The sequence below is a fragment of the Lactuca serriola genome, chromosome 4 (genome assembly GCF_051521515.1).
Source record: "Lactuca serriola cultivar US96UC23 chromosome 4, Lser_US96UC23_V15, whole genome shotgun sequence".
Classification (NCBI taxonomy): Eukaryota; Viridiplantae; Streptophyta; class Magnoliopsida; order Asterales; family Asteraceae; genus Lactuca; species Lactuca serriola.
The window spans coordinates 132,081,257-132,094,236 of NC_136411.1; the positions used below are offsets into that span (position 1 = coordinate 132,081,257).

Consider the following 12,980-nt stretch of genomic DNA (forward strand, 5'->3'; position numbering starts at 1 on the left):
TATTGTAAATTTAAATGTTTAAAAAATATGTATTTATATATTTATTAATTTTTAAATTAAATTTGCATTTAATGTCTCATAATAGAAATAAAATACCATATACAAAAAATAATCCATTGCATAAAATTTAATGTCATACAATTCTATTTCTTACATTATATAATTTCGCATCTAATCTACTCTGTACATCAAATTCCAACTAAGTAAAGTTGCATCTTGCCTTTCATAATTCTTTAAGACTAATGCTCCAAGCAGCTGATTATATGTATAAGCAGTTGTACATTGGCCCATCTCACTTAATAATGACTTAGCCAAATTCAACTCCAAGTCTTTACTGCATCTTGCTGATAATGCTGCAAGATTCCTTTCTTCCATCAACTTTACCTGATGCACAAAATACATAAACAAAGAAAACATTATAGAGGAAGGGGTAATTTGGGAAAAGGTGAGGGGTATAATATAATAAGAATGCAGATACTTAATACTGCTTTCATGCCATCATGGAAACCTGTTCTGCATTACATAAAGGCCCTACACCAACACAAGGCTTGGATTTGATTGTGATAATGAGAAAGCTTATTACCTCTTCAACATGTTGGGCATCTCCAAGCATGCAAACTTTCAATTTAGGCAAAAAGGGTAGATATGGGACTCTTACCAACTTGCTCTTGTACAAAACCTTACATTAAAGAACAGAAAATAAAGATGATATAACAATTTTAAAAGATAAAAAGTTAAAAGACTATGAAAAGAGAGAAGTTACAATTTCTTGCATCTTGTTTCTATAAAACTCGGTCTTTTGTGTAGCTTCAAGTATCTACTTTTCAAGTTCACCAACCATTTTATATGCCTCCTGGAACTTTGAATTCAATGAACTTTGTTCCTCATTGCTAAAGGCAATGGTATGATTGATCATCCCATTTGCTTTGAGGGTGACGAATCCGATTTTGAAGATTATTACAGAGATAGGCAATGACGTTACAAAGGTTCAAAATTATAATTTGGCATTGACTTACTTATCTACAGAAGGCAGCCTAACGTTCCCTATCTCTTCCTACAAGCATAAAATTGAGCAAATAAAAAACTACATCAGCAAAAGGCATGTTTTCAAGAAACTGCATACTTTGAGTTTGACCTAAGGCTGAGATGGATCATCATCTTGAAGAAAAGTGTTTGAAGCTTTTGGAGGTCCAACAAGTTGATCCCGATTAGCAGTAGCCAATTTCTGGAAAAAGGACCAGTGCTGAGGTTCATGGTTTTCTTTGTTGAAGCTCAATCCTGCTCCATCTTGTGCTCTTGTGAATATATCAGACAGAAATTGATCCTTCACATCAATAACTATGTCATTTTCATTAGGAGGAGGAGGAAGTTGAGCATAAACATAAGCAGTATGGGTAGTTTTTAACTGTTATATGCTTTCTGCTGCTGCTTGTTTGTCATTGTGATTTAAGGATCTGATTGTGTTGGTTATCATTACTTACCTGTTTTGTTGTTGAGATGGGATCTTCAACAAATTCTGAAATGAAATCAGAATGTGGGTGGTTATTTCAGTGAAAGATGGCCTGAGCATAGGGTTTGGTGCCCAACATAATCCTGCTCCATTAGTCTTCTCCATTCCCTGTCACAATCCCTTGAAATAGAAGATTTAATTTGTTTACCTGTTTGGTATGATGGAATGAAAAAACTATTTAGTGTATTTGAATCATTCCTTATCAAGAATTTCATGATTTCTATTAAATTAGATATTGTATTTTCTATAAGTAACTAACTACAAGTCTACTAGTATATAACTTTTAAATAGAAGAGTGCTAAAACTATACCTTGATTTTACATTCCATACCTAGACAGTAAACAACTAAACATGATCATGGGATGTAATGATTTGTTTCTTTCCATCCAACAATAGGAATAATCTATATATCTATCAGATGTTAGTACTAACTAACTAGATTCCTTTTAAATATAAAGTCCCAAATAAAGCTCAAAATATTTGATAATCCCCACCTATTGTTGCACCATAGTGCATGCTTGCATAGGGCTCCTCACCAGTCAGGATCTCCCAAACACAATTCCAAAAGAGAACACATCAACCTGTTTGTTAATTGTTAATTGTTAATTATTAATTGTTACTTGTTATGTTACTAAAAACAAAAAACAATATATGGTGATAGAATGAAACAATAATTGTTATGATTACCTTTCAGATACTTTATTGATGCTACCATTTAGCAGCTCAGGAGCCATCCATGGCAAGGTGCCCATAACTCCACCTAACACCAAAGTGTTGCGCTTCATCTTTGATAGTCCAAAATCACCTACGTGAAATATATATATATATATATATATATATATATATATATACTAAGAAAAAGAAAAACTACATAGATAGATAAATAGATAAGGTTGTTTTACGTTGCATATAGGGCGTGATGGATCTTTCATATTGACAAGCAAGTTGTCACATTTGAGATCAAAATGCACAATGTTCTTGGAATGTAAATATGCCATCCCAAAGGCTGCATCCATTGCAATTATAATCTTCTTGCGATGCTCCAGATGCATAGACAGAATGTTTTTAAAAATTATAAAATGAAAAGGTATAATAGATTGATTGATTGAGTTGAAGACCTGTCTTTGCTAACTAAGACACGCCTTAAGGAACCATCAACCATGAACTATGTGACTGTAGCTAATTCCCCCCCCCCCCCCCCCCCCCCGGGACCATCTTCTACTATACCATAAAATGCCACAACATTTGGATGGTGAAGCCTTGACAAAATCTCAGCTTCTCGCCAGAACTCTATCATTGTCTATAATAATAATACTAATAATGATAATTGGTGATTTTGATTAGTAAATAAATACTAAATAAATAAATAAATAGAGTGAGTACCAATCAAGATGATGGACCTGTTGCAAAACAACTCTTGTTTATCCGTTTGATGGCCACATCTGTTCCCTTCCATTTTCCATGGTAAACTGTCCCAAATTTTCCAGAACCAAGTTCCATTAATTCTTCAACATCTTCATTCCTTATCATCTATTCCAACATCCATCCATTCCATCTTCACTTAATATATATATATATATATATATATATATATATATATATATATATATATATATAACAACTGACTGCCATTATCATAACCTTCCTTAAAACCCCAATAGCTTGTTGCAATCCTTCATTTTTCACCTACAGTATCATATTATAAAGTATAAACATAACTTCTAACTGAAAACTCAAAAATATACTGAACAAAAAAAAGAGAATATTTTGCTTACTCTTGTTCTCCCATCATCTACATCAATGTACACTAGAGTAGTTTGAAATGATAGACGTGCAAGATCCTCAACCCGAGAATCAAGTATATAAATAAATAAATATTATCATGATTTAATTTAAACAATGAAATAAACAGTTAAAATATACAAATGTGTATGAAAAAACGTTTTACCTTCTTTGTTTGAGTTGTAGAAAAGACTACAGTTTGCCTTGTCTGCACATTACAGAGAACCAAGTTCAGTTCACTAATGATACAAAAGTTAACTACCACAAGGGTAACATGTTCAGTTAGTTGAAGTGTTTGCAAAGGAATCAAAATGCACTTTTGGTTGTAATTTTTCTCTCAGGCATCATACAGTTGGCAAGCCCTAATTTGAGAAAAACTTAAATAAAAGAGATAAATGGAGAAACTACTGACTTGTTCAACAGAAATTGGAATGCAAATAAACCCTTAGTTTGCAAAATTGACCATAAAGCTTCTTTTGATCTTCCATCTTGTGAGAAAGGGGAATTCAAACCTTTGTTTGATATGGTGTTGGTGGTCCGATGTAGATGCAGTGTTAGGGGCGGCAGCAGTTGGAACTTGGAAGAGTGTGTGGCGATCGTGGTCCTGCTGCGATCTAGCAGATGTGGAGATAACCGATAAATAAAAATCAGTAGAAAAGGAAAAGGAAATCAAAGAAACACCAAAGTATCCATACCTCAGTAATTAAGAAACCCGAAAATGATGAACATTGGCCAAAAACTCTAACATGGGAAATATAAATCAATGAACCCTTGGCGGTCTGAATCTTGAAGAGTTAATACTTGGGTGGCCTTCCATATCACAGTTCCTTGTTTCATCGATGCATATACATCCGAACAAAACAAACTAAAAATATGGTGGTGTGAGTGACGGCTAGGGTTCTTGAGAGAGAACAAATGATTTTTTGAGAAAGCGTGTGAGAATGTCTTTGAAGATATTGTGGAGAAAAGAATACAGAAAGAAGCAGGTCAAGGAATAGTGCAAGAACATTGTTGGCGAGTATTCTTAAGAACATCAAAGATGAAGCAGATGAATGGAAATCAAAAGCCTTTTTCTTGATTGAGATGATGAAGTCGAGAGATGGAGATGAAATCGTAACCTTGGATATTTGATTGAGAAGTTGCACAACAGTGTGAGGATAATGAAAGATGCATCAAAACGCTTAGGGAAAAGAGGGTAGCAGGCTTTTCTAATTTTTTGGCTTTTCTTTTCCCGCTTGTAACTAAGAAACGCACGTTCATAAAAATTATGCGCGTTCATAAAAATTAAAAAGCGACGTCTACAGAGGACGCGCATTTAAGATACAACGCCCTCCGTGTTTTTTTTTCTTATAACACTAATTTAACGGCATGCAGTAATGTGTGACCTAAATCCTTAAATTTTCTGAAGAGATGACACTTTTTTAATGTCACTCTCGTTTGCATAACCTAAATTAAAGAGTGTCATGGTTTGTGCGTCGTAAAATGCTGTTTTTCTAGCGGTGTTGTATGTTTCTAGCAATATTGCAAATATGAATTTGATCCTTTCATTTGTGGTAGTGTCTAAATTTACCAAATAAGGAAAGCTTCTCATCACCCAAGATTTCAGTTGGATAGAAACTTGGAATCATACAAGTTGTAGAGTATGATGAATTACAACTTCCAGCTTTGGAAAATTAAGACTAGTTCCTTGTTCACATGTATATGTGACTCAAGTGAAGGACTAAGGGATCGAGTACGCATTCTTGTGCACTGGTCAAGTCCACCCAAAAGATCGATAAGACTATTCGTCATGATTTACTAAAGTTTAGTAAATATGGTTATACTTATATGCTTAAGTATAATTCTGAAGCATTGGAAAAATTTCAGTGTATGGCAGGACGGATGAGAAGAATCAAATTAAGCAGAAGGATAAAAGTTTCTCAAATCTGAAAAGATGGGAGAGTACTTTAGTATCATGTTTTGTGTTCATCTTAATGATTAAGAAACCATGTCACAGTTGGTCCTCTAAAGACATCTTAGTGCATTCATGTGGCTAAGAAAAGGAATCAAGAATTGCTGTAATGGTTAAATCAAGAAGATGAGTCATACTCCATTCCAAAAAAAATTCTTAGAGTCATACTCCAAGATTGTAACTTGAGTGACACATCTTAAAGAAGGTTTATAACACTAGTCAAATGTAAGAGTAAAGTGTGTCCCACTCTTGTACATTTGAAATTGGTAGGTTGTGATGTTTTGGATAAAACATAGACCAACTTAAGGACAATTGTGTGAAGTGTTTGTCTTGCTAAAGAATATGAACTATCTCTTGAATATTTGGCAAGATAGTCTTATATGTCAAGAGGACAGTAGGAGTCTTAAAGATCCTGAAAAGATTTTCAAGGTCTAATCAAGAATAAAAACCTGTAGTTTATCACTAGCACACAACGTGAGGTTTATAACCTATCGTGTTGACATATCTCTATTTATGTGCCCATTCCAGGTAAAGTTTGCTTTGCATATGAGTTCTTAGAGTTCTCAATTGGTTGCATAACAACTTGGAAGCAATGGGAGGCCCTTAAGCTGCCAGGTGGCAATAAATTTAGATTGAGTTCAGTCCATATGAGTTTGGATTTGTCATTATCCTTCCCTTGTGATTATGGTTTTGACAAATCCACATGGATAAGAACACGTACACCATAAAATCCAAGTGTCATAAGGTTTCTCTCCGATTCATGAAAATGATGGTGAGGAAACACTTTCACTAAGTATATGTTAAGTAGATAATAGTTGTGATATTTGCATTCTCAAAGTCGTTAGTGGAACATGTGTGGTTAACCGACGCACTAACATGGACTTGTGAGAAATGGCAAAGGTCTAAAAAATTGAGACTATGATTACGACATCCCTTTTCATAGTTTTGAAATTGTTTAGACACACATGTGTGCTATCTAAGGAAAGGTGTATGATTTTGATAAAGTTTATCAAAACATCTCGTATCAGAAGTCTGAACTTTGATAAGGAAGTCAATAAAGTATTGATTTCTCGAAGTCCAGCTGATTTCTGAGTACATGTCAAAGCTAGTGGGAGCATTAGTGTTATGCTAATAATCATCATGTTAGTGGGAGCATGATAATTATGATAAATGTTGCAAGTAAGCAATGTTAATTATAGAAAAACAAAAGTTCAATTGCAAAGAGTTGTTTTGCTATAATTAAGGGAGAGAAAACTATACTTCATTTCAAGTCTAAAAGCTTAGATTGAGGTTTTAATCAAATTTAGTCAAGGTTATATATATATATATATATATATATATATATATATATATATATATATATATATATATATATATATATATATATATATGAATTTTGTTTTGTAATGACTCAACATAAGGAAATTCTATATATGGATACCTTATTTCCATTCTAAAATTCAAGTATGATTACGACATCCCTTTTCATAATCTGAATTATGAGAACTTGGCAAATAGAAATATTGTAGCAAAAGGACTGGTCTAGTATCATGTCTTTATGTGAGACATCATGAATTGTGTCCATTATGCTTCGGATACAGAATTGATTGCATGTGCTATAATATTCATCCTTTCTAAAATTTTCAAAATGCCCGGGGCATTAAGAATGGAAAAGGTCTAGAATTGGATATGAGTAAAAAGATTAAGCAATTGTCGAGGACAATCTAAGGTTTACTAAATATTAGTTGCTCATGGTCATTTGGAAGTATAATGTTAATTTTGGAAAGACCATATTGACATATTATGAAAATAGGCAACTATTATTCAAGAGTAATAGTCAAAAGGGGAATATGGAAATGTTCCTATAGGTGGAAGTTATTCATTAAATTTGTGAAAGATTAGGAAACATATTGCAAGAAGAATGTTCATAGGCAACAAACTTTGAATATGAGACTTCAATTCCGTGGAGTTGGTCTCCATTGGAATACTCTGTAATGTATGTTGACAAGTCTTTGTAACTTTGTGCATAATCATTACAAGAGGACCAATCCATATAAGTTTAGAATCTACTAGATTTAGGTAAATGGTAGGAATTTGGAATTCTTGCATTTGCAGTAAGGAATTGGGAGTGTGAAATAAGGATCACTGGAATTATGTTCAATCGATCTATTTCACAAAGTAAAGATCATAGACAAACTTAGTATGCATACTTGGTGTATGGCATGACTAGTTTTTAGAAAACATAGTGTATATGCTTGGAGCATGAGATAACTATGGTTTTAATTCAACTATAAAGTTGATAATTTGAAACGGTATGCAATGAATGATGGGTAATCAATATGGTGATAAATAAAAGATGTGTTATTTATATTCATAAGTTCTGAGACCATATTGGATTCAATTATTCTTGTGTTTCACTTTGCATGTTTTGACTTCCAGAATAACTAGGTAATTTTTCCTGATTAACTAAGTTATTCAAACCGTCCACAGTCGGTAATATGTTGGAAGTAGATATGAATCAAGACTGTCATGGGTTGGCTTGTAGAGGTCTAAGATATTGGACAAAGTGGTGTTACAACACTCATGAGTGCTCATAAGTTATGAGTATTGGATTCAACCACGCTCATTGGAATCACTTCATGGATTTTATCACGAGTGATCATGAGACGATAATATCTTATATACTTCAAACCTAGAGATATGAGTTGGTTATACATTGATTGCACCAAACCACATTGGTAACTCGATGATATAAAACGTGCCTTTGTGTATGATTCAACAAGTAGTAGAACAACCCATATGAGTCGAAGTTTATCCATTCCTTTTACCTTCAGGATAAAAGTGATATATGTGGGCCCCTCGATGATTTAGTGATGACACCCCGAAGTGCTTGGCCAAGCCAGGACTAATGTGATTTGTTCAATTAGTCGGTCGTCATGAATCGGAAATCTTGAAACAACAATGGACAGAGAGAATGATTTATAATCCATGTCTCAGTCCATATGATATCTAGAATAGAGGAATACATGACCCCTTATCTAATGGACAAGTCATTGACAAAGGTTAGAGTTCGATAGCGGCTTTTGAGAGCTACGATTGCCATTTAGGTTTTGAAGTCATACTCAATAATAGTTTTAGACTTATCCAATTGGGAGACTGTTGGATTAGTGTCTAAGTCCATAAATATATTTGGTTTGTACTTGACCTGACTTGGCATGGTCCATTTGGGTTGCATGGCATCATGCATTAGGATAGACTAAAATGAGAGAAATAACACTTAAGGTTTGGTAATATATTATAAGTTCTAATATACTAATAAGATTATTTAATTAGTATTGATCAAGAATTAATTTGGAATTAATTAAGAGATCAAAAAGGAGACTAATTAAATATATGGGTTGATTGTGTAAATCATCCATACTTGTATACTAGGCTAATGCTCCATGGATTATCAAGTTGAGCTAAAACCCATAGGATACTCCATGGATGCTCCATGGTGTTTTTGTACCTATGGATCATGGAAATGAAAGGCCAGGACAATGAAGGTTTACATGGTGTAACCCTAATTATGACACACTATATAAGCATCTTATTCTTGTCAAAATCGACCACCATAAGAGACTATGAAGGAATGGTGAGGGCTAGCCGATTTGATGAAGTGTATCATTTCTCTCTAAGTTATTCCATGTGCATTTGATGTTGTGTGAACCATTTGAGGTGTCACACTTGGGGCACTAGGCTCTCGAGCTTCATGGAGTTAAGCTACATCAACAAGGTATGTACTTCTATCTAGTTTATTATTCAAGTATCAAAAGATTGTATGCTAGTTAGGTAATACCTTGGAATATTCATATTTGCATGTATAATAAAGAAGACATAGATCCAAGGTATTTAGGGTTGTGTGTTCACTTAGGAGTGTTAGAATGCTCAAAACCCAACACTAAGATCCTCAAGAGACCTTCTGATTTTTCAGTCCAATAGAACCCAAGAAAGTAGTCAGTACTATTCAACCTAAACATCATGTGAATGCCATGACTGTCCAATACACTTCTCCACGGACTGTTTCATCCATTTTATTACTAAATCTGATGGCACAATTTTTAAACCTAATCTTTCGAAAAAAAAAATGTGTCATCAAGCGAATCAACAACTGCTAAGAAAAAAAAATCTTTAAAATCTTCAAAGAAAAATCTTGTGTGGAAAGTCAAATCTCACACTGATGAAACAACAGTTCCGGAGGTTTCAACTGTTTCCAACACTCCGGAAGTCTATGGTCCGAAGAAGACTGTTTGCAACCCTCAAGTCATTGAATATGACTATTGGATAGATGAAAAGACATTAACATTCTGTCTGTTTCCAAAGAACTCAAAAGGTACCACCAGGAAACAGAAAGTTGTTCCGAAGTCACAATCAAAATCCAATGCCCGTGCCTATGTCCCAAAGTCTAACTCGGAGCCTAAAAACTCCATCACACACTAATTTTGCAGGCACTTTGTGCTTCGGAGCAAGAAACAATATGGTATATTGATAGTGCTTGCTCCATGTACATGACGGGGCATAAAGAGTTTCTGCGAGATCTAAAGCTTTCTCCAAATGCTGGTTACGTGACATATGGAAGCAAATCCAGCTCTCAAATTCGTGGTTATGGAATTCTCACCAATGGAAACTTCTCTATCTCAAATGTGCCTTATGTAGCTGATCTGAAACATAATTTGATAAGTGTAGCTCAACTCACTGATTCAAATCGACGTGTAGAATTTTGCAAGAAGTACAAGTACAACCGAAGACCGGAAAGAATGTTTAATCAAGTCGCTTCGCAAAAAGAACATGTACCCGCTCGACATCAACATGATTATTGGTAAACTGAAACTCTGCCTTCTTTCGAAAGCTTCTTGTGAGTTTGGAAAGCAATGGAAGAAGGGTCATCTTGTTATCATCGAAAAATCCATCTTGGAACCATTCGAGCTTCTATACATCGATCTTTGTGGACCATCCACTGTAGAAAGTCTTCATCATAAGAAATACATTCTTGTGATTGTTGATGAGTTTACAAGGTTCACTTGGGTCTTCTTCCTAAGACTGAAATCCGAAACAGCCTTAGAACTCATCATTTTTATCAAAGGAATAAAATTTCTTATCAAACTCCCAGTTAGGAGAATCTAAAGTGATAATGGCTCGGAATTCACTAATTCCACCATTGAGAAATTCCTCACCGAGAAAGGAATTGACCACAACTTCTCAGCTCCTTACACTCCACAACAGAACAGTGTAGTTGAAAGACGCACTATAACTCTTGTTGAAGCTAACCGATCCATGCAAAACTTCGAAAATCTACCACTCTACCTATGGGCTGAAGCCATGTCAACTGCCTCCTTCACTCAAAATTGGAGTATCATCAATCGACGCCTCAACATGACACCGTACAAAGCAATGAATGGTCGGAAGCCATCAATCTCGTTTCTTCATGTTTTCGGATGTAGATGCTTGAAGAACAACCGAGACCAGCTTACCAAGTTCCAACCTAAAGCTGATGAAGCCATCTTCCTTGGGTACTCTTCTAAATCAAAAGCTTACAGAGTTCTTAATCGGAGAACTCGTATGCTGGAAGAAAGCTTTGATGTTACTTTCGATGACAACTTTGTTCGGTATTTTGGCCCGAACCATGTTACAACTCACATTATGGAGTCCGATTCTCCACCGTCAGGATGTCCGAATCCGCAAATAAGTTTTGAAGTTGATTTTAAAACTCTCTTTGGACCTTCCGATATCTCCCTTGATTCGGAATCTTGAACAAGGCCAATCCCCACTCGCATCTCTCCTTCGGAAGTTCTTATCTCTCAAAATATCTCCAATCCAATCCCAAGCCTCCCTCCATTTGATTCTAAACTGTTTCAACCTTTTCAGGTTGAGTGGGAGAATGCTCATCCCTCTGTTGAATCAAATGTGGATGGCTTCCTAGATGCAGTTGCTGATTTCGATGACTCCAATCCTATCAACATTGATGAAAATGAAAATTTCTTTGAGTTCCCTTATAATTATGATGTCAACCTCTCCGTTTCAGAAGTTCATGGGGAGCATCATCCTCATATTAAAACCATTCAGGGGGAGCAACTCAATCCTACTGTTGATATCAGATCGACTGCTGCATAAGAACTCCCAAGCTACATGTCTGGACAAAGGATCATCCTCCAAACCAAGTAATCGGAAACCCTAACACTGGTGTACAAACTCGTTCTGCTACATGTATTCAAAATGAATGCCATTTCTCGGCATTTATATCCATGGTTGAACCCAAATCCATCAAGGAAGCATTAGAGCATGCTGATTGGATTACAGCCATGCAAGAAGAATTGGCAAAATTCGATAGAAATGAAGTATGGACTCTTGTGCCTCCTCCTCAGAATCATCCCATAGTCAGTACGAGATGGGTATTTCATAATAATCTAGATGACGAAGGAGTTATTATTCTAAATAAAGCAAGATTGGTAGCAAAATGATTTACACATACTGAAGGGCTCGACTACGATGAGACCTTTGCTCCTGTTGCACGTCCTGAAGCCATCAGAATCTTTCTTGCTTATGCTGCTCACAAAGGCTTCAAAGTTTATCAAATGGATGTTAAGAGTGCTTTTCTTAATGGTGAACTTGACACTGAAGTATATATTCAACAGCCCCCCGGTTTTGTTAATCTCTCATTTCCAAACTACTGTTACAAACTCCGTAAGTTAGTCTACGACCTCAAGCAGTCTCCTCGAGCATGGTACGAGACCCTCACTGACTTTCTCAAGTGCTCCGGTTTCCAAAGAGGAATTCTAGATCCTACCCTGTTCCGAAGATCAAATGGAAAACATCTCATATTGGTTCAAATTTATGTGGATGACAGCATTTTTGGATCTACGGATTCATCTATGGTTGTTGACTTTGCTAAATTCATGATCAATCATTTCCAAATGATAATGAATCAGGAGTTAAGCTTCTTCCTTGGTCTCCAAGTCAAATAGACTAATAGAGGAATCTTCATTCACCAAGAGAAGTACATTTCAGAACTCCTCAAGAAATACTCAATGGACACCTGTGCCTCAGCCAAGGTACCAATGGGCTTCGAACACAAGATATTTACCGACCCTTCGGGTGTATCAAATGATGAAAAGAATTATCGAGGAATGATTGGATCTCTGCTCTATCTCACAACAAGTCGTCCGGATATCATGTTTTCCACATGTCCGTGTGCCAGATTTCAAGTCACCCCAAAGATGTATCATCTCTTGGCTATGAAACAAATTTTCCGATACCTCAAAGGTACAAAGAGTCTCGGAATCTGGTACCTAGCAAACGAGAGCTTCCTACTTCAAGCATATTCAGATTCAAACTATTGTGGTCTTCAACTTGATAGAAAAATCATATCAGGTGGATGTTAGTTCTTAGGTGGTCGTTTGGTTAGTTGGTCATCCAAGAAACAGAACCGCATTGCACTCTCAACAGTTGAAGCTAAACACATTGTTGCTGCCAGCTGTACATCTTAAGTTCTATGGATGAATTCTCAACCTTTGGATTATTGTTACCGCTTTTAATGCATTCCTATCTATTGTGATTCTCAAAATGTCATTGCAATTTCACACAATCCAAATCAACACTCAATGACTAAGCACATTGATATAAGGCACCATTTTATAAAAGATCATGTTCTAAATGGTAACATTGAACTCATTTTTGTTCCATCTAACGATGAGATTGCTG

The 12,980-nt window shown here is 35.5% G+C and overlaps 1 pseudogene; it reads right to left on the minus strand.

The window, feature by feature from the left end:
- Positions 1–1,135: 1,135 nt before the first annotated feature.
- On the minus strand, positions 1,136–3,040 carry LOC145098826 (RAF-like serine/threonine-protein kinase 20; annotated as a pseudogene).
- Between the last annotated feature and the right edge of the window lie 9,940 nt (positions 3,041–12,980).